This window comes from Peromyscus eremicus, chromosome 22 (assembly GCF_949786415.1).
Source record: "Peromyscus eremicus chromosome 22, PerEre_H2_v1, whole genome shotgun sequence".
Lineage (NCBI taxonomy): Eukaryota > Metazoa > Chordata > Mammalia > Rodentia > Cricetidae > Peromyscus > Peromyscus eremicus.
Window position 1 is genome coordinate 1,011,499 of NC_081437.1, and position 22,037 is coordinate 1,033,535.

The 22,037-nt window shown below is 36.4% G+C and overlaps 1 pseudogene; it reads left to right on the top strand.

Annotated features, from left to right (window-relative positions):
• Positions 1 to 19,700: 19,700 nt before the first annotated feature.
• On the top strand, positions 19,701 to 20,843 carry LOC131897729 (zinc finger CCCH domain-containing protein 11A-like; annotated as a pseudogene).
• Positions 20,844 to 22,037: the final 1,194 nt, after the last annotated feature.

Below are 22,037 nucleotides of genomic sequence, written 5' to 3' on the forward strand. Positions count from 1 at the left end.
ATTCAGAAATCCAGTTAATAGAATGTTGGTACATGAACACACTAAGGTACTGTCTATTTCATTATCTTCCAAATTCAGCATTTTCCCCTAAGGGTGGCTCATCAATCATTTGCAAGAAAAGCCTCATTATCTTTTTGAAGCTGTTGTATTTTGATACTACATCTGGGTTGACCTAACACTTAGGTTGATATCATTTAATTTTTAAGGCTAAAATCCTGATACCTCAACTATGCAATGTAAGCAAGCTAGCCTTTTAGCAGAACATTGTGTGTTTTTGTATATGTGTTTATGAATATGGAACATTTTGTTCTTTTATATATTCCAAATTAAACTGTATGTACTAAAAATAAAAATACTTGAAGCAATTAAGCAATGCATACAGATATATAAGTAAACATTTGAGCGTTTGTGCACAGATAAGACAAAAGCAATTTTTAAACAATACTGTGGTTAGTCTGTATTTTATTCATGCACACACCTTTTAAGAACATTTTATATACTACCACATGTAGTAATGGCTGTACTAATTTGATTGTGATAATTATCACATCATGTTATATACATAAATTGTCTTACTATATACCTTGCATGCATGAAATGTTTATTTGTAAATTCCACTTTATGAAATTAATGCACACCAAAGAAGACCAAATGAATCTCAAAAAACCAAATAGGATTCTTTTTGTGGCTGTCGGTAGGCAGTTGTTCATAGTTTAATTATCTCATGTCCACCTACGTAGAATAAAACATCCCTTACTCTGAACTAAGTGATGTTACTGATTCTCTAGATCACTTATAAACCTCAGTATTGAGAAGAAAATGGTAAAGAGAAACACCGTGCTCTTGGATGCCAATGATGTGTCATCTTGTTCCTCTCTAATGAAATCCAAATTACAAGCAGTTACTAAATTACTAAGAGTTACTTAACTCACCAGGTGTGGTGCTGCACATTTTTAATGCCTGCACTTGGGAGGCAGAGGCAGATCGATCTCTATGAGTTTGAGGCCAGCCTGGTCTACAGAGAGAGTTCCAGGACAGCCAGGACCACACAGAGAAACCTTGCTTCAAAACAAACAAAACAAAAACTAAACTAAACAACTCTCCCTTTTGAGAGAAAGTAAAGTTCTTTGCATGACCACTGTATCCTTAGTTCAGCACACACAGCATGCTCACTTTGCACTTTGAATCTGATGAATGTTGTCTGAAACACAGTGGCTAATATTTGGTACTATGATATATAAGTGAAGGGACACTAACCTACTTGAGCATGTGGCTCTGACAGGCCTTGCCCTTCCCCCCTAATTCCCTCCACCTTGCTAAAAACTGATAGATTGCATTCCTGAAGCTAGCTCCCAAGTTCTGTTCCCTTATTTGGCCACTTCCTCCTCCTGAGATTGACTACCAAAGTTAAAATATATCACAGCATTCTAGCTCATTCTAACACAGACCTCCCCCTTTTTCTCTTCTTAAAAATTATTGCTGTAAGGTCATTTGTTGCTGTTTTTCTGCCTGAGTCTAAAAGCAGCCATTTTAACTTTTCTTCTCCACTTAATAAAGGATCTCTCTGTGAAAACAGGTGTTTGAGTGGGGTTTGTGCCTAATCCTGGGTCCAGGAGGGAGCCCCTGCTGTGGCAGGGGAGAGGGTCTCCTTCAAGTTGTAGTTTTGGTTTGTTTTTTTTTTTTTTTGTTTCTTTTTTTTTGAAAGAAAGTTTCTGTTCTGATAGAAACATAATAGATTAATTACTAAAACAAGCATCTTCAATATTTTCCTAGCAGCATTCCTTTGTATGTATCAAATTAGTAAATTTTTGATTGTATGATTTTTGCAGTTTTAGTAGCAGTATGTTTAATAGTATTCTCAGCATTGATAATTGTATATCAATGAACTGTGAAGAATGTTGAAGATTCTCTATGTTCTGTAATATCAAATATTCAGCCAAGATTTAATTCTTTTTTGAAAATAACCAAGTTTATCCTTTTCATTAGTACACATTTGTTTTTATCCTTAATAAATGGTAAAATTATCTACCACCAAAACCAAAATAACCCCTGACAGACTTAGAATTAGAAAAACAAATATATATCCTTTTTAATAATTCATGCCCATCACCTGAATCCAGTGATAGATACATACAAAACATATATTTGATATGCACATTGTAAAATTTAATGTGAAACTTCAAGCTTCCATTCCAAATGCCCCATCTAACTATATAGAAGTTCTTTGAGTTGTGTAGATTTCTGTTTTTTTTTTTAATTTTGGTGTGTGATATTTTTATTCATTTGCGTGTTTTAATATAATAAAGCTCATAAAATTAAAAAAAAAAAAGTATGCCAAATAATTGGTTGTCTCTTGTTATACAAACATTATCACAAACTTAGTGCCTTTCAAGCAAGTCATATTTTGGAGCCATCTCTGTGACTCAGAAATTTGTGACTCATAACTTAAGAGGGTCCTTTTGCAGGGGATTCTCATACATATGATGGAGACAATGGTCAAGGGTCTAGAATGGATTTGTGAAAACATGCCTTCTTCCTACAAGGACTCTTACTAGGGGCTATATATGATGCCTCTAGATTCAAAAGCTCGGTTACATGACAAACCCTGGCCCTAATATATATTGGATTATGTAGTCAGTTTTAGGGTAAACATGAATATTGAGGGTAAATTTGGAGAACAGGGAACAATCCAGAATACCAATAAGTTACTATTTGTAGGTAAAAATCCCTTATCTCTTAGAGTTACTTAAAACTGTTAGCATTGAGACCTGCCCCTTGAGGATATGGCCAATAAGCATGCAATACTTTGGCCCGCCCAGGGTCCTGACAGCATCATCATACATAGCTGGTAGCCCATTTGGGTAGCACAGCATTCAGGAAGTCCCTTCATAAAAAGCAGGTCCCCACTTGCCTTCTCTCCTCTCCTCTCCTCTCCTCTCTTTCCCTCTCCTCTACTTTCTTCCCCTCCCCTCCTCTTCTCTTCTCAGCACTCTCCCCAACCCCAGAGACCTTGGCTCCAACCCACCAATTTCTCTCTCCTGCCATTTTTAGAACACAGGAAAAACTGTCTATTAAGTCTGATAAGTGACTATTTACATTTTGATGGCCCACAAACTGTAAGACAAATTGTGTATCAAAAATAAACCCCAAAGTTAGTATTGGTGACAGAGCAAGATAATTGCATAAAACCCCTATTCAGAAATGAAAAAAAAAAATGGAAACAACATTAGTCTTTGTCTCTGAAAATGGCAAACTCTCTTTGCACTAGAGTGTAGCTTGAGTTTTCTTGCCTGGCCCACGGTCAGGGCAAATCTCTCTCACCTGCCAGTCCCACAGCCTCAGACCCAATCAAGTAAACACAGAGACTTATATTGGTTACAAACTGTATGGCCGTGGCAGGCTTCTTGCTAACTGTTCTTACAGCTTAAATTAATCCATTTCCTTTAATCTATACTTTGCCACATGGCTCGTGGCTTACCGGCATCTTCACAAGCTGTTTCTCATTGTGGTGGCTGGCAGTGTCTCTCTGACTCAGCCTTCCACTTCCCAGCTTTATTCTCCTCCTTGCCCCGCCTATACTTCCTGCCTAGCCAATGGCCAATCAGTGTTTTATTGATTAATTAGCAACACATTTGCCATACATCCCACAGCACTAGAGGTTAAGGGTGTACAAGTTTTTTGTCTAGCTACCCTGAAACCCATTATTCTACTCTATCATATACCTTCCTCTTTCTCTGGTTTTTCTCACGGGAAGTTTTAAATTTATATCCAAAGACACGTTTAAGGACAACAAAAGACAGTGTAAGTGTAAGCCCTTCTTGTGGCCATGGTATTTTGCATGCCATTTACTGTTTTTCCAGTGTTTTCTTTGTGGAGGAAAGGAGGCAGTGTATTTTTGATGCCAAATATTTTATACCTTTATTTTTTGTATCTCTTGTCTTACCAAATCCTCTTACAACATGATCTTCTTATCTTTTCAAAGAGAAGTCTTTTCTCTGCTCTTCTTGAGCCTTATGATCTTTTGTGTCTACCCCAATCAATAGAAAATGGTGCTATAACTTTCTATGGCTCAATCATAAAAGGGTGACACAGCTTCTGACTGCTCTTGGAAAGCAGTCAAAATGCCAGGGGATAAGCAGGCCTTATGTATAAATTATAAAAAGTTTTCTGTATCATTGACTTAGTTGGGTCATAGCCATAGCCAACATCAACCTCTGGTTGTCCTGTAAGTGAGGAAATCATTATGATGGTTCCAGCAACAGCCACATAATGACTATGGATGGTAATAAAAGTTATAACAGGTCTTCATAGTTTCTTATCACTAAGCTTTGTGTGGTTTGTTATATAGCAAAGATAACTAATTCAGCTAAGTCTGGTTATACAAGCCTGTTATCCCAGCTGCTAAGGGGACTGATTCAGAAAGATCACAACTTCAAATTTCCAAATGGTTGCAGAGTGAGTTCAAGGCTACTCTGGTCAGCTTAGTGAGGCCTTATCTTAAAATAAAAGTTAAAAAGAGGTCTGAGGATATAGCTCAGTGGTAGCATGCTTCCTTTATAACATGGCTGTAGGTTCAATACCCATCCTCAGTTATGGAGTAAAATAATAATGTATATAGGGCCTTTTCAGGCTAGATATGAGGGCTTTAAGAATAAGATTGTCTCTCTTCCTCTCTTTCTTTCTCTCCCATCATTACACATACCCACACACCCAACATGAAACAAAACAACAACCTCCAAGGCTCTCCACAGTGATATTCTAATGTATCTCTGTTTAATTTCATGTGCATGTAGTCAACATTTAGTGTTTGAATAAATACAGATTTAAAATTGTATTATTTGTTTCTTTAATATTCTCATCCATTTCTCTCATGCTGAAGCTATATCTGTCTATCTGATATAATAGGTATTTGGGGGAATTAAACTCCCCTAACATCATCTTTGCCAGCATAATCACAGCTTTTGTATATGGACACAAGTGTAATTCTTGTTAGAGTCTTCATTTCTTGGTTATCCCATTACCTCTATTCTCTGCTTCAGAATGAGGCAGAAGGCTAGAAATGTTTCAGTCTATCAATATTCTGAATCATATGACTCCTAATAAATCTAAGCTCAGGCTATAGGCAGATATATATCTTCTTTACCAAAACTGAACTCCCATCTAACCCTGTTACAGGTGGAAGACCTGAAGCATGGATTGAACCTCTTCTTTTAGAACATTGCTGAAAATGGCACACACACACACAAAAAAAAAACCAAAAACAAAAACTAAAACAAAAACAAAAACAAAAACAAAAACCCAGCCACCATGAGAATTTTAGTTCTGCTCTGACATTTCCCTTAATGTCATAGCCTTTTGGGGCATGTGATCTGTTTTGTAAGACAAGCATGTTTCTGTTCAGTTACTGATTTTACTGACTGAATCTTTGTACTATGCACTGATACTTCTACCATGAAGTAACTATATAATTCTCAGCTGTTGCCTACTACATCAATACATCAACATTTTTTTTTTTACTTAAGTTCTATCATTTGTAGCACCTACTTCCACATATCTTCTTTTGGTGTTACTTTAGATATGATTCTGCTACAAATAATATATAAGTAAAGATAACCATATATTATTCAAGTTAGAAATATGTTTTTGTGTGACCTAGGAGACCCTAGGAAAAGATAATCCACTATTTCCACAGTAGTTTTTTGACAGGGTAAAACAGTGTAGAGGATCCTCCATCTTGTATTCTTGCTGAGGCTATTTCAGATTTAACTGGAATTTGATCTCCTTGATAGAGATTCCCTTGGAAAACAACCCAACTTGATTCAAGGAACTTAAGATCAAGATGCCCCAGCTAATTTGACTTCTGTTAAACTGTATGCTTGTGCAAATCCCCCTCCACTTAACCACTTAATTTATTTTCTGTTAAAGCATGCTCATGTGGAATCCTTCCAGCTAACTGCTTATTTAAGCTTCTGTTAAACTGCTTGCTTTCTGAAAGTCCCTTCCTCTCCCCTGCAGCTGCTGAGTGAGATACCAGGAAGTGTTTTGTTTTGTTTTGTTTTTTTTGGCTGCAAAAATAAAACAAACAAACAAAAAACCCATGCTCTGGACTCTCAAGATTACACTTAAGTCCCAAATATCTGAGTGTAGTCCCATCCAGCTGGAATAAAGTCTTTCAATTGGCTATAAACCATGTCTGATTGATCATCTCTAATGGGCCCCTCATAACAGTGTGGGGATTCATGACCTATCTTAAAGCCCTGGTGATCTTATCAAGTTAAATCACGATCCAAGGTGCTTGATTAAACTCAAGTCTCAAATCCAGTTCTAGCAGTGGAAAGAAGAGGAGTAGGTAAGAGCATGCCATTTTCATTAAGGTCATGTACTGAAGTTGTATACACTGTCCTCATTTGTGCCCTATTTGTCCATAATTATCTACCCAGTTTTGGTAAACTTAGAGGACAGATGGAAAGATCATTATTTTGGGTGGTCATCTGCTCAGAGTAGTCATTACCACTTAGCTCTGCAAATAGAACTAAAAATGGATTTATATAATTTCTTCATGAATTTAAACATTGAAATGAGCTGTGGTGTATATGGGAAGCATTACTGTGATTTAATAAAAAAGAAGGCATTATGGATAGAAGCTGAGAAAATCTTGCCTCACATGAGACCTTGGGATCTGGACCCCAGAGCCTCACTTAGCAATCGTAGCAAACACACTAGCATCATTTTTTATCCTCATAACCAGGGCTTGTCCTCCCAAAAGGATTTATAATTTACATTTTGTTGAAGCAATTAAAAGTTTACAGTAAGATTTAAAAAGAAACCCCCAGTGTTCTTTTCATGGTTCATCTTGAAACACTGACAAAGGATTCATTCCCCACCCCCAAAGATTTAAAAATTTTTTTAAATCTTATTCTACAAGAATAAGTTCAGTTTTATCAAATAACAGTTTCATTTTGCTTCTCAATAATAGATTAACAAGAATTAATAAAGAATAAGGTATTCAGGTAATAACAGCTCACTAAATTAGTTGATTCAAAAATATTGCTGGACATTTTTGTGTTAACAGCTTCAGTCTCTACTATGGTAGGCTGAGTAATGACCTACAAACATCTAATTCATACCTATAGAGATTGTGAATTTTTACTTTATGTGATAAAAGAGACTGCATATGATGAAGTTAAGGATTTTGAGTTTGGGACATTATTCTGCATTTTCTGTGAGGGTCTTAAATGCAATCATGTGTCCTAACAGGGAAACAGAAAAAGAACCAAGCAAAGAGACAGAGTGACATGATACAAAGCCATGAGCAAGGATTGTGAGTTAGCAGCAAAGAGCATCCACACCCACACCTTGACTTATGTCTAGTGACACTGGTGGTTGGTTTCTGGTCTCTAAAACTGTGAGAAAATGGAATTTCTGATGGTATCAAATGCTAAGTCTGAGGCAATTTGTCACAGTAGCCACAGGAAATGAATGCATTGCAAGTTACAGAGGCTATATAACCTTTAGGGTTAAAGGCAATTTTTAAAATTTGAAATTACATCAAAAAAGAAACTTGAAAGAACTCCAGAGTTGATTCCCTTACAGTAGATGGTCCAAATTGAAGACTTGGTGTCATCTACATTATCAATTGCCCTTTCTAAGCCTTGTTGGACCATCTTATTGAAGATGTTGGTGTCTATCCAACCTAGAGCTTCTGACAGTTCATGCTATGGCCTACAAAGATATTGATCTTGTGACCTCTGAAGTCTGGGGTAATTGGAACAGTCAGACTGCTATCATTCCTGGGGCTTCTTATAAAATAGGCAAGAGTAGGGTATCGAGCACTACATTCTTCATGTATGCTGAGGCTGCGAAGGATTTCTATTGCTATGCTGTCTTCACATCTGCTTCAGGCCTCCTTCCTCAACACCTTCTCTAGCAGCCTGCTGTAGAACAATCTGCTTTCCTCCTGATAGAGTACAAGATCTGGGCATGACTCATAATCATGAGTTCGGGTTGTCATAAGAGGACTGGCTAGGGGTGCTGGTCAAGCTGATAGAAGTGCAGATGCAAGGTGGAGCTGGGGGCAAGATAGAGGGTCTAATATTACCCTATCTCTAGACAGGAACCAAGAAATTCTTGTCAGATATTGAGTACTTTGCATTATCCTTCATATTTGGACCTTTTTCCTTATTTCTGAGCTGGTTGAGGTTATGTTTTATTAATATAAGCACTTTACAAATCAGGGCTTTTTTAATTGGAGATACTTGATATGAAAAGCTGAATTGTATTTAAACATCTCTTCATGTTATTGTAAGAAATCACACAGTTCCATTTGTCAATGGAAGGGCCTTTAAATTACTTAAATATAGTTTTAACTGTTATAACATTTTGAGTGGTTGCACGAAAGGATTTTATTTCTTTCTTTTATCACCTTCAGCAAGAACAAAGTTTCTCATTGATGGTACCTATCAAGAATTTATGGAGCTCATCATTAAAATGTCTTGAAAGGAATTTAATAAAACTATTTTAATGCTAACCACATATATACTTTTTATATCAAGTTTTTTAATAGTTAAAATTGCTTTATTAAAAATGTTGGAAGGTTTTAATTTGAGAATTTATAAAGAGTCTGTATTTAATAGCTTTCCTAACTCTTTTCATATTATTTTTCTTTTAATTGTGTTAGGAAATGGTTATGAGTTTTAATCATGTTCTGCACAGAAATATTTCAGTCTCTTCTGTTTGACCCTATGGTGTTGGACAATTATCATTTTTAGTTATTTAAAAAATACAATAAAACTTGTTAGCTGTTTATAAGAATATAGTTTAGCAGTTTTAACTACAGTTTCTTCATTGTACTGCTAATATCCAGAACTCTTTTTACTTATGAAACTAAATGTCTATACTATTAAACTATGATGTCCCACTCTCTCTCTCTTCTCCATTCACTGGTAACCCTTGTTATGAATGCTGACTATTCTAGGTACTTTACATAATTTTATTGGATTGTATTTTTCTTATTCTCTCTTTTTTTTTTTTGGTTTTTCGAGACAGGGTTTCTCTGTGTAGCTTTGCGCCTTTCCTGGGACTCACTTGGTAGTCCAGGCTGGCCTCAAACTCACAGAGATCCGCCTGGCTCTGCCTCCCGAGTGCTGGGATTAAAGGCGTGCGCCACCACCGCCCGGCTCCTTATTCTCTTAATATACTATCGTATATCATATATTTAAGGAGAAGACAAACCATATACAGTTTAATAGCTAACTATACCTTTGGTTTAAATATAATTCATTTCTAAACTTAATAGATGGCCCTTCTCTTGATGAAGCAGGAAATTTTCATTTTACTAGTTCTGTGTCTCCAGACCTGGGGAGAAAGGACTTCAGAAGTTCATTATATTGTTCATCATCTTTTAAAAATCTAAAATTTGTCCTGACCTTGGCAATTTCAATAAAAATAAAACCCAAGCCGAAACTGATTACAGAGTATGGATAATACGTATTTTCTAAATGTATTTTCAAATTGAAAGACATTTTATTTTTTCCTTTTGAGTCTGTTCTGTATTATTGTGCATATATCTTATTTTTCTAGATCAGCTTGACATTCAGTTTCATAAAGTAGTCCGTCTCTAATTAAAACTAAATGACAAGATCTTAATATCTCCTTCTTTGGTCTTGCCTATATCTGAAAGGAGAATTCACTTTGTGAGAGATGTAATTTTGTTTTTCATTTAGAAGAGTAAGTGAAGATTCATTGGAATGTGATTAGCAACAAAACTATTTTCTTTTTAAAAGAGGAAAGTCTTTATTTTATTATTTATATATTGGTATTTTGTATGCATGTATATCTTTGTACCATTTTGATGCCTGGTGCAGAATTGAGAATAGGGTGTTGCTTCCCTGGATGGTTGTGAGTCATCCCATGGGTGCTGGGAAATGAATCCAGATCTTCTTGAGGAGAAAGCAGTGCTTTTAATTCTTGTATCCCAACAACATTTTCTCATATGTTTTCCAGAGAGTTTTGGCAGCTAAGGCGTTTTCTATATACATTTCCTTGTTTCCAGAAAGCAGAGCTTGTTTTTCACATGTTCAAAATCTGTCCTTAATGATTCATGGGAGAATGCCTGTGCATATTAGATTTCCATCTTTTCTTTTGCCTTTTTATTTGTGCAAAAAGTCAAAAGAGATTGTCCATATCTTTTTCCAGTTTTCCCAATGGTAACAACTTAATATAACCTCACAGGAATATGGGAGCCAGAATATTGTCAGCTAGACATTTGTGGTACAGAGCTTTTCCACTGTCGCAAAGACCCTTGGTGCTTCCTTTCTATGCTCATAACTGTTCTCTTGTAAGCCTATCACTGCTTTATCTGTTTATATTCTCTTTCTATTATTTTTTATTTTGGAGAATATAGTGCCAAAGGAACCACATTGGATGTACCCTATTGGGTTTGGCTTCATAAAACTAAATGTAGGTTTTTGGATGAACTTATCCATGTTATTGCACATATTATTTTTAATTATTGAGAAATTTTCTATTGTGATAAACATGCTACAAATTTTAAATAACTGATGCATTAAAGAGCATCTGGATTAGATCCAACCTTTTTTATGATTACAACTGCCACAAATATCAGCATGGAGATTTTGCATTAACTTAATTTCTCATTTTTCTGAGATGAAAGGCTTGGAATATAACTGTCTGGTGCTATGGTAGTTGCAAATTTAATTTATTAAAATAAGTAGCTGGACTTTCCCCAAAAGGTATACTACTTTGCATTCCTACCAGTGGTGTATAGTTGCCATTTCTTGACCTTCTTGCAGGCATAGGCATTATTACTATGTTTTAATTTACCCATTCTGATATGCAGGTAGGGGAATAACATTGGTATTTTAGACAGTATCCTGCCAAGCTGAATACCTTTAATATACACATTTTTCCTTTACAAATATAAAGACACACAGTGAAATGTGTCTTTGTGTCTTTATATTTGTACATATCAGTAGATAATCACTTGGTGCATATTTCTCTGATGCTGTACCTTGTCCTTTAATTTTTTTCCAGGATATTTCAAAGAACTAGTAATTTGATATGGTCCAATTTACTAGCTTTTTCTTTTACGGGTTGTGTTTTTGGTGTTAAGTTTGAGAACTCTGCCAAACATTATATCTGTAAAACATTTTGATTTTTTTTTATTTTTTATTTTTAACTGAGTTTTATATCTTTTGTGTTTGTTTTTTAAATCGATTTTATGAATAAGATTAAGGTTAAGTTTACTTATTTGTTTATTTTCCTTTAAATATCCAGTTGCTTCAGCACCATGCATTTCAGTTTCTCCTCAATGGGGTTGCTCCATTGATTGTATCTTTATCAATGATCAGCTGCATACATTCATTTGGATCCCTTTCTGAGTTTTCCATATTGTCCCATTAAACTGTCTGATGATTCCTCTGACAATGCCAAATAGTCTTGATTACTACGGCCTTATGATACTTCTAGTCCAGTAGATAAAAGAACCCTACCTTATTTTCTTTTTTGAAATTTTTTTTCCTGGCAATTCTGTCTTTCCACATGACATTTAAAATAATGTTGCCTGTATTCAACAAAATATCTTGATAGGATTTTGATAGGAATTGCCTTAAATGTGCATGAAATTGGGTAAAAGTGGCATCTTTACTGTGCTGAGCCTTACAATTCACAAACATAGAATGTCTATTTATTAGATGTCCACTGAGTTGTTTCATCAGCATCTAGCAGTTTTCAGCAGTTAGGCATGTAAATCCTGCTCAAGTTTAATCAGATTTGACTTAAGTACTTACTTTCAGTAACTTAGAGCAGTATTGTATTTTAAGTGTGTTTCACATATATTCATGCCCCATGTACAGACATGCAGTTGATTTTTTACTTGCCTTGTGTCCTGTGGTCTTTCTTAACTCATTTATTAAATCTAGGAGTGGATTTCTTAGTCTTTTTAGAACATTCCTTCAATTTCATCAATAGATAATTGTGACATTTAAGTGGAGTGAGTGCATTTCTGTTTTTCCTTCTCTTCAGAATGAAGCCTTTAATTTATTTTTTCTTGACTTGATATTATACAATGGCTATAACTTCCAGTGCAATGGTGACTAAGAATAGTGATAGCATTCATCTTTGTGCTATTTCTGATCTTGAGGGAAGGCTTTCAGTCATTTACTATTTAGTAAAATATTTATTATAAATGTTCTTCCTCTCTTCTAGGTAAGGGGGTTTCTCTTTCACTGCTATTTTCCAGAGTTTTTATTATACATTCTTTGGTGAATTTATTTCTATATCTATTTATATACTCACTGTAATATTGCTTCTTTAGTATGTTTACATGTAGCTTATAGTGATTAGTTCTTAAATACTGAATCAGTCTTGCATTTTTATTATAGTCTTGTAGATCATACACATATTGGGTTTAAAATTGTTTTTATATTTTACTCGTTAATATCTATATTCATGGGATATATGAGTCTATTGTTTTCTCATTTTTTCTTTTTAAAAATTTATATTATTTCATAATATTTTTATTGATTATTTGGGTATTTCACATCTTACTTCCCAGAGTACACTTATTTCTCAGTCCTCTAAGGCCCACACCCTGACCTCTGTGACCTCCCCTGACAAGAAAAGAAGAAAAAGTAAAAAATAGTCCAATTTGTGTTGCCCATATACTCACTGAAGCATGATCAAACTCCCAGTGGCCAGCCCCTTAAAGAGGATTCAATCTTGCTCCACCTGTACCTCTGCCAGAAATCATCTGAATAATTCAGCATCCTTATCACAATTTTTAAGAGCTCTCCTGGTGGCTTTCTGTCTAGGCTGTTATTTTTTTGGGAGCGGGATTGGAGGGTATTGGTATGGGTTGTCACAGAGGACTTCTATGTCCACCTTTTACAGCTGTGAGTCTGCAGTCATCAATACCATGGGAAAAGGAGCTTCCTTGTCCTTTACAGTCAATGCAACCATGGACTTACACATGGCTTCGGGAGACAGCACAAATCACAAACATCCACATGTTCTCCATTGTCAAAACATGCTGTGGACCTCAGCATGGTCTTCAATGGCCTTACAGGCCAAGGACTCTAGCGTAGCCTCAGGTAGCAGCACAAGTCATTCACATCAATATGATGGTCCTTGGAAACAGAATAGCCACGGATATCAACATGGCTTCATATTGCAGCACAGATCACAGACATCCCATGGCCTTTGGTAGTAACCAGGGTCATGGACATCAACACAGCCTGCTGCTACAGTAGGACCATGGACCCAGAAATGGCCCTTGATGGGAGCACAAACTGAGACATCACCATGGCTTCAAATGGCAACACAGATCATTCACATCAGTATGTCGACAGGCAAGCAGCATAGCCCAAAGATATCAATATGGCTTCAGGCTGCAACATAGTCTCTCTCTGTCTCTGTCTCTGTCTGTCTCTGTCTCTCTCTGTCTGTTCCCCCCTCTTTCTTTCTCTCTCTCTCTCTGCCATAGGATGATATCAGTCATCACATTATGAATTAAGAAGTGTTATCTTCTATTGTGGATTCTGGAAAGTATTGTGTAAAATGTTAATTTTTTTCTTTCTGAGGCAGAGACTTATTCTTACCCAAGGCAAAATGGTCCAGAGGTCACTGTGTACATGCTGTACCTCAGAGTGTCTCCACTGAGGAAAATATAAGTGGGGACAATCATCCTTGGTTTGGTGTTAAATATTTAAGTACTTAGTAGGTCTTTCCTTTTTAAAAAATAATTGGGCGTAGAGATTTGCTTTTGGGAACATTTGACTTATAAATTCAACTTCTGTTTTCCAGGTAGCCTCCCTAGTGATGTGAGTAGCAGTCCAGTCATCCTTGTTCTACATCTAGTATCCTGCTATGAGTGAGTACATACCATGTTTGTCTTTCTGAGTCTGGGTTACCTCACTCAGGATGATTTTTTCTAGATCCATCCATTTGTCTGCAAACCTCATGATGTCATTATTTTTCTGTGCTGAGTAGTATTCCATTGTGTATGTGTACCACATTTTGTTTATCCATTCTTCAGTTGAAGGGCATCTAGGTTGTTTCCATGTTCTGGCTATTATCTGGATGCAGAGATCCATGGCTAGGCCCCAGGTGGATCTCTGGGAGTCCAATTAGCGAGAATGAGGAGGGTTTATATGAGCGAGAATTGTTGAGACCAAGGTTGGATAAAGCACAGGGACAAATAGCCAAACGAACGCAAACACATGAACTATGAACCAATGGCTGAGGGGTCACCAACTGGATCAGGCCCTCTGAATGGGTGAGACAATTGATTGGCTTGATCTGTTTGGGAGGCATCCAGGCAGTGGGACCGGGTCCTGTGCTCATTGCATGAGTTGGCTGTTTGAAACCTGGGGCCTATGCAGGATGGCTTGGCTCGGCCTGGGAGGAGGGGACTGGGTCTGCCTGGACTGAGTCTACCAGGTTGATCTCAGTCCCTGGGGGAGGCTTTGCCCTGGAGGAGGTGGGAATGGGAGGTTGGCTGGGGGGAAGGTGAGGGGGGTGGGAGGGGGGAGAACAAGGGAATCCATGGCTGATATGTAGAACTGAATTGTACTGCAAAATAAAAAAAAAAAATTAAAAAAAAATTCAACTTCTGTTATAGGTCCAGGTTTATTTCAATGAGCTGCTTTTATAGGATATATTGTGCAGTTTGTGCTTCTTAAAGTCTTGTTGTATTTATCCAAGTGGGTGTGTTGTTGTCCCTTACATATTGTTTCTATGGCTCCAGGGCTTCTAGTAATGTCCTTCATTTCATTTCTATTCGCAAACTGATCTTGTTTTTCTTAGTCAGTTCTGTTAAAAGTTTGTGAATTTTGTTGTTCTTTTATAGAAATTAACTCTCTGTGTTATTTATTTTCCATTGTTTTCATATCTCCAATATAAATGGTTTCTGCTTTTCCTGCTTTTTTACGGCTTATTTTACTTACTTTTCTCTAGGTGCTTGAGGAGTTTGCATTGTTGATTTAGGACTTAAATTCCATGATGCATGCATTTAGACTATGAACTTGCATATTTTAGTATATTTTCATTCAGTTTAATGTATTTTTTTCAGTTCCTTTGAGACTTTAAAAACACCTCCCTCATGATTTGTGGTTTTAGTTTAAATGCTTCAGTATTTTTCTATTATTTCATTTTAATTTGATTATCCTGTAATTAGAGGCTTTAATTTGTATTATTTGACATCTTTCATACTTGTTGAAACATTTGGCTTGATATATGGTGTATGTTGGTCCATAGCCACTAGATAGGAGCATGTATCCTTTCTTTTGTTGAATGAAGTGCTCTACAAACGTTAACTCAACATTGTGTGTGACTGCTGGTATAGTCGATGTCTTCTTCTGTATCTTTGGTAACTTTCTGTCCAGTTATTTTTGGAGTTGCTGAAAGGTGTTGCTATTTAAAACTGAACTTATGGATTTACCTACTTCTCCTTTTAGCTCTCTAAGGATTTTTAACTTTACATATTTTGTCCTGTTCCTGTTTGGTATGTGCTGGAATTTAGTCCTGCTATGTCTTCTTATTCAACAAGTATTTCTATCATTGCATAATATCCCACTTCCCTTTGGTAATTTAAATTTTCCTTTGAAATATACTTTATTTGATGCTTTTGCTCTTAATAACTGAACTATTTCTTCTGATTCTTTCTCTAGATTTCTAACAAAAAAAAAGTCTTTTTTCTCACTCTGAAGCCAATAAGGGAAGTTTAGTTCTAGGAATTAAAAAATCATTATATTTGTTCTTTTTAAAAATTTTTGTCATTGGTATGTTGTTCTCACAATGCATTGAGATTTGGAGAATTTTTCATTTCAAACATGGAAGATTTGGAAATTGAAGTAGATTTAGATCTTTACAACTTTCAAATACATTTATCCCTCCAGGAATCTTTTTGGGATTCAGTGCTATAAAAGACCACTTCTCACTTGCTGTACTTGGAAAATATGACTACCAGTATCTTCATTTTTTCTTTGTATGCTGGCTCCCTCTGAATCTCTGGACATGGACCTGGAAGGCCAGTTCCACAAGAGGCCTCCTACAATTTGATAACACGAAGTCATTAAGTTGACTTTATTTTGTCTTTCTAATCTGCCAAGAAAAAACTCTTTCAGGTAGATTTTTTTTTTCAAGCTCAGATAGGATGTTTATTTCTAGCCAATCTACTTCCCAGGTGTGTATCCATGAGTATAACTTTAACTGCATTCATTATGACTTATGCTGTTTCCATACCTTGAACCTGAGTCATAGTGCATCCAACCCCTATTCATTCAATCTCTAGGTTTTGCCTTACTACTCTAGCCACAACCTAGGTATTATGTATGTGGATTTACTGCCTCATGTCTTTAGTATATTTTGCCCTGGACATCTTTACTGTATACTACATCTTCCTGCTGGTACTCAAGCTTTCCCTTTGTAATATGGCCATTTCCAAACTGTCTAAAAAACAAGTGAGATTTTATGTTTTGGGCTTTTCTTTTATTCTGCTGCCTGACATCATTTTGGTCTCAGTGTTTTCATCTAGTATAGAGTTTTAAGTTGCAGTGAAAATGAAAATAAACTTACAAAGAAACCACCTAAAGTTGACCAAGTCAGCTCCATCAGTATTTCATAAAACAAGCTTTCTCTTTCTAACATTTTAGTGGGCTAAGCGGGACAGATTTCTGTGGTACCAAAATCCTGATATCCTTCATTGTCCAGACCAGGTTCATCTCATACACTGTCATTTCAGAATGTGAGTGAAGAATTGAAGATGATAATTTTCATTGTTGATAATTGTGGTGCCATTTATATGGAAGTCTTTAGCATGTAAGCCATTTGAGTTTCAAGTCTTGAGTCATAGTTCCTGCATCAAAACTGGTTTCTGCCACCCACTGATCCTGCGAACTTGGACAAATGATTTAAGCTTCCTAAGTGTGTTTTGTTGTATAAATGAGGAATAATATTAACAATGCCAATTTATACCTTAGAATTTTGGTTGTTATATAAAACATTATATAAAAGAGGAAAATGCTTAGCATAGTTCTTGCCCCATAGTATTTTATCAATACATATAATATTTTTAAAATTATATGTTTATACAAAATTAAAGTGTAGAGTTGTTTTAATTGTATTGATTAGTTTTACATTTAATAAATAACTAAATAGTTCTGTTTATGAACTATCACCTAAATTACTGAAGGATAGATTTATGTAAACTATGAAGCTGGTTAGAAATTGCATCCGGAGCCGGGCGGTGGTGGCGCACGCCTTTAATCCCAGCACTCGGGTGGCAGAGCCAGGCGGATCTCTGTGAGTTCGAGGCCAGCCTGGGCTACCAAGTGAGTTCCAGGAAAGGCGCAAAGCTACACAGAGAAACCCTGTCTCGAAAAAAAAAAAAAAAAAAAAAAAAAAAAAAAAGAAATTGCATCCGGAGTGTTACTTACAAAGCAAAACGTAAATGCTGTGTTAGTCATATTCCTGTGGCTTTGACAAAATATCTTAGAAAATCAACTAAAAGGAATAAAGATTTCTTTTGGCTTATAGTTTCAGAGATGTCAGTCAGTGGTCACTTGTTTTCACTGTCTCTGGGACTCTAGTGAGGAAGAACATCATGGGGTGCATCTTTATGTTTTTGCAGCCAGAAAGGTGAGAAAGAGCATGAGAGAAAGACAGAGATAGGCAGAGGCACAGAAAGACTTCCTTCTGTGTAAGCGACCCATGCTGAGGTTCTTCCACTCTTTAAGAAAAGATTCACCTGTTGATCCATGGATTTATTAGTACAGTAATGTATTTAGAGTTTTGGAGACCTGTTGACCTCTCAAAGGTTCCAACTCGCACAACACAACAACATTGGGAACCATGCCTTTAGTATACAAACTTTTGGGGGACATTTTAGATCTTATCCTTAGACATTCTCAGAGTGCATCAGAAAAAGTTATAGACAAGTAAAGGCTTGGACATACTCCCAACACAATTAGGGACTCTGGCCTGAGGCAGCCTGTGTGTCAGGAAGTCCTGTAGTGGATTCTAAGGGACATTCAAGCTGAAGAGCCACTGTTGGTCCATGATCTGAACCACTCTATGCATTCATTTCCTGCCTATGGCTCTTGCCTCTGTTTTACCCTGCCTTCTTCTATCATGTTTGTCAGATTGTTTTAGCTGGTTAAGAATCCCAAAGTGTCAGCATAGAATTAAATGTTTGTCATAGCTTAAGGGGGAAAGCATTTTAAAAGTTTTAGAAAGATCTGTAGGGAGAAAAAAGGGAACAGTAGAGCCTAACCATCATGTCTCCTGTGAAAAATAAGTGGGATTGTCTTATTTCATTTGATAACATGCTTTCCTGTTCAATAGTAACAACTGAGGCCTTGGAGTCTTTATTTTCTTTTCTTGTAAATAATCTTGCAGAAAGCAGGATTTGTCAGTGTCTGTGACTGCCTTGTGGGTTGTTATTTTAAGGAGCCTCTTAATTCAATCTTAGTATAATCATTTCTGTCTATTGGTGTCTTGACACATTTCAGCACACGACTAAATTTGTAGTGACTGCTTAAAAGCATTTTGGCCTTTTAAAAGCACTTTGGGTACAGTTTGTGTAGTTGTAAATATGATTTTACTTATTCTGAGCAAATAATTTCTGGATAAACAGTAATTCAGTTGCTAAAAGCTGTCTTTGTCCTGTTTTCACATTTTTAGCATGCAAAGTGAAGTATAAATATTATACAGACTTGAGAAAAGTAATAATTGATATTATATAAATCTACTACATGAATTTCTGAGAAATAGACTATTCCTTCTATTTACTTTTATGTGAATATAAATCTATTTGCACATTTGGGGAAAGAGTTAGCCTCGGGGCAGATAAGGATGGTGCAAAACTGGTTCTCTGCTTGTCAGGAAGTTTGGTTAAGTTCTTGATTCCTCATTTTTATAAGATGAACATTATGGCCACTTTTAGAGGTTTTCTAGTAGTAAATAAGGCCTGGCATAGAGTATAAGGCCTCAGAATTTCTAGAGCATTTTTAGTATTTTGGTTTTTATCAATATCTAGTAAGCAGCCTTGATAGATTGGGCAATTTATGTACATTTATGTATGTTTCCTCAGAGCTCCTTCTTTGAGCTTTCATTTTTCTATGTGGTACATAAAATATATCTCATTATGATTATTTTAAACTGTGAGAAGTGTTTTTGGACCAGCTTGTTGCTAGTCTAATTGATTCATTAAACTTTAGACCAAATATAGGAGCTACTGTAGTGATATATTGTTTACCCTAATAAACTTGCCTAAAGATTAGAGGACAGAGCCAGCCACTAGATTAGATATAGAGGACAGAAAGTGGTGGCACACACCTTTAATCCCAGAACTTGAGATCTCATGTCTTTGCTTGGCAAGCACACACACCTTTAATCCCAGAAAGTAATATATTAGGGCAGAGAAAGGTATATAAGCCATAAGGAAACAGGAACTCATTCTCTTTAGACTGAGGATTTCATAGAGGTAAGAATTTGTGGCTGGCTTGCTCTGCTTCTCTGATCTTTCAGTTTTAACTCCGACATCTGGTTCTGGGTTTTTTATTCTAAACCTTTTAGAATTTGGACAATTGGAAGAGTGAGTCCATTTCAAGAGCACTTGAAGCTGAACTTCTCCTTAGGTAAGCAGTGGTTTATTCCAAAAAGCCACTTTCTGGCCACCCAGCATGCCTAATAAGGGAGAAGACTGCTATTTTTATTTCTATTCTACATGTACCAAAGATGATAGCTGTCCATTCGGGTCACTGTGAAGCTGTACTAGGAAATAAAACTGTTTGCACACTATGACAAGATGGTCATTGTTTTCTACAGGTATGCAGATTTCACCACATGGAAATTGGTTTAAAAAAAAAAAAGTGAAATTTCTTGTTATTGGGAAAATCAGCCAATGGAATGTCAAAAACTAAACTGCGCTTTCCACCACAACAGAGGTCGTTACACTGATGGATTTTCCCTGCCTCCAAGCAAAACTGTGTTACACACTGTGCCTGAGTTGCAAGAAGAAGTAGAGGCTAGTCAGCTCACAGTTCAACAAAACAAATTGTCAGTCCAGTCTAATCCCTCCCCTCAACTGCGGAGTGTAATGAAAGTAGAAAGTTCAGGAAATATTTCTAGGCCCATGCCTAGATTGATTACCCATTGTAATCAATCTTGCAGTTGATGATGAAGATGATAATGATCAGTTTTCTGAGGAGGGTGATGAAAGCAAAACATCTGCCCTGCAACCAACTCCTGAGGTTCATAATAGGTTACAAGTGGCTTTTGCCCAGAAACCCAGAGTCAGTTTAAAGCAAGGTGAATGTTTGAAATTTGGAATAAAAATTCTTGAGGAAATTAAATCAAAGAAAATGAAGGAAAAATCCAAGAAGCAAGGTGGCTCCTCAGGAGTTTCCAGTGCTTTACATCAGTCTCAGCCCAATCCAGGTCCTGAAAAGAAGAGTGTTTGGACTGTAGTGACGACAGTAACACTATCCAGCAAACAATAAGAGCCCTTCGTTAGGTTGAGTCTTACTAAGAGAACAGGGAAATGAAAATTTTCGGTAGATGGTGACAGTGATCCCCCATTAAATCGAAGCCTTGCATAGAGGCTGGGAAAAAAGGTGGAAGCTCCAGAAACTAACATTGATAAAACACCAAAGAAAGAGAAAGTTAATAAAGCTGGTGAAATGCACATGAAGACATTGGAAGAAATTCTTCTTGAAAGAGCCAGTCAGAAATGAGAAGAATTGCAAACTAAACTAAAAACAGAAGTACCTCCATGAGCTGATGAGTCTCCATCAAGAACAAAAAGCTTTTCCTTGAGGAGCTAGGGGAACTCTCCTCCACTGTTGGTGGGAATGCAAGCTTGTACAACTACTTTGGAAATCAATATGATGCTTTCTTAGAAAATTGGGAATCAATCTCCCCCAAGATCCAGCTATACCACTCTTGGGCATATAACCAAGGAATGCTCAATCATACCACAAGGGCACTTGCTCAGCTATGTTCATATCAGCATTGTTTGTAATAGCTAGAACCAGGAAACAACCTAGATGCCCTTCAACTGAAGAATGGATAAACAAAATGTGGTACATATACACAATGGAATACTACTCAGCAGAGAAAAACAATGACATCATGAGGTTTGCAAGCAAATGGATGGATCTAGAAAAAATCATCCTGAGTGAGGTAACCCAGATTCAGAAAGACAAACATGGTATGTACTAACTCATAAGTGGATACTAGACATAAAGCAAAGAATAATCAGACTGCAACCCACATATATTGTTTGTTTGCACTCTCTGTTTACTTAGGTAATATTATTTCCTTCTCAGGTCTCTGAGGGAGTTGAAGATTAGACAGACAATTTTAGTTTTCCTTGTTAACAAATTCCTAAAAGAAACTCACTGAAAAGGTGTAAAGTGTATAAGATTGAAAGATATCAAAAGATATTTTTGTCTGGTTATACAAGCTAGGATAGAAAGCAAATAAGGTATATTTTAGATGCACCAAAATCGGAAAAATAATGGAGTATTTTCTCTGAATTGGTCAAACGTTAATGGACTGGATATTATTAATATAATTCTTGTCTCTATATATTGTATATACTTGTACTTATTGTGTATAGTTTTTATTATATTAGTTATAATCTTCTATTATTTTAGACAAAAAAGGGGAAATGTAGTGATATATTTTGTACCCTAATAAACTTTCCTAGGATTGGAGGACAGAACCAGCCACTAGATTAGACATAGAGTCCAGACAGTGGTGGTGTACACCCTTAATCCTATCACTCGGAAGGATGACATCCATTTGGATCTCTGTGAGTTCAAGGCCACACTGGAAACAGAGCCAGGCAGTGGTGACACATACCTTTAATCCCAGTACTGGGAAGCACACATACCTTTAATCCCAGGAAGTGATGTCTGGGCAGAGAAAGGTATACGTGGCGTGAGGAAACAGGAACTCTCGCTCTTTAGACTGAGGATTTCATAGAGGTAAGAATGTGGCTGGCTTGTTCTGTT